We start from the raw sequence: 1,461 nt of genomic DNA on the forward strand, positions 1-1,461 counted from the left end.
TTTATTTAATAAAAACGCATTATCTTTAATCCCTAATACTAGTAAATTGGCTATTAAAATAATTTACAATTATTTTAATTTATATAATAAAAAAATTGAAAGAAAATTAAGAAGAAAAGCTTTATCTCGTATACTTAGAAGGTTATCTGGTGGTAAAATTTTTATTAGCAAAGGTGAATTTAAACATACTAATAATAAAGTAATAATTACTTTATATGTATTTAATAATCAAAAAATTAATTATTTATTTAAACTTAAAAAGAGAAGTGTATAATGCATCCCTAATGTTACTCCTGTTATTATTTGTATTCCTAAACATAAAGCCAATAATGATCCAAAATTTCATAAGTAACTTATGTTAGATGGTTGTGGTGAATCAATTGTATATGAATTAACCATTTTTAAAAGCGGGTGACTTTTTAATATTCTCATTAATTTTATTATTTTTAATCTGGTTATTAATTTCAAGAGTAGTATACTACTACTATATATATATCATCTTTTTTTTATAATCTCAGTACTGCGGTTTGCCCCCCCGGGTTTAGCGACCCTCTGCTTCGGGAAAGGTGCGTGCACGGGCCCGCCGCCGCTTTCAACGTCTATAAAAGTTCGCGCTCCCCGCTGCTCGACCATCTTCCTCTTCAATCCTTTCCCAACACCCCTCGCTCGGCCGTTTGACCTCGTCATGCGCCATCGACCCCTCTCCACCGAGACCCACTCATAACAGCCCGTCGCAGCTGAAAAGCCTTGACGGCACGGCCGGTTTGAAGCCAGAACCCTCAATCCTCCTCGATCTGCCACTCTGGATTCGATACCTGTGACTATCGCGATGGCGATCATTCCTCTGGATGGCATCGCATTGCCCGAGATACGAGCATGAGTTCAGCTCACTGCCCTCTTCTCGCTGTCGCACCATCACAATCCTCCCGGCAACGCTCCCTTGGTGACCGCAACAGTGGAGGCTTGCCTTGGCATTCTCTTCATGCGATATGACCTGGCCAATGGAAGAAATGCCTCACGACGACGTGGCCAGCTTCTGCCTGGCTGCGCCATGGCATTATACATCGGGGGAAGGATCTCGGTGAGCTCCCTTGGGCCGATGAGACGACGACATGCGCTGTATGCCTTGATCTGGGCTGATCTGTGACGAGAAGGACCGATTGCTGCCAAACGTGGCTGTGGCAGACGACAATCTGCACTGTGTGCCTTGATCTGGGCTGATCTGTGATGGGAAGGATCTCGGTGAGTTCCCTTGGGCCGGTGGAGACGACGACATGCACTGTATGCCTTGATCTGGGCTGATCTGTGACGAGAAGGACCGATTTCTGCCAACCGTGGCAGTGGCAGATGACAATCTGCATGACAAATGGCAGCATCGAAGCTCCTGCTGAGCATCCTATGGACCGAATACGAAACGCTGGCGTTGGGAGAATGGGTCACAAGCAGGCGGGATGACGTGGA

Source organism: Exophiala oligosperma (assembly GCF_000835515.1).
Source record: "Exophiala oligosperma strain CBS 72588 unplaced genomic scaffold supercont1.11, whole genome shotgun sequence".
Classification (NCBI taxonomy): domain Eukaryota; kingdom Fungi; phylum Ascomycota; class Eurotiomycetes; order Chaetothyriales; family Herpotrichiellaceae; genus Exophiala; species Exophiala oligosperma.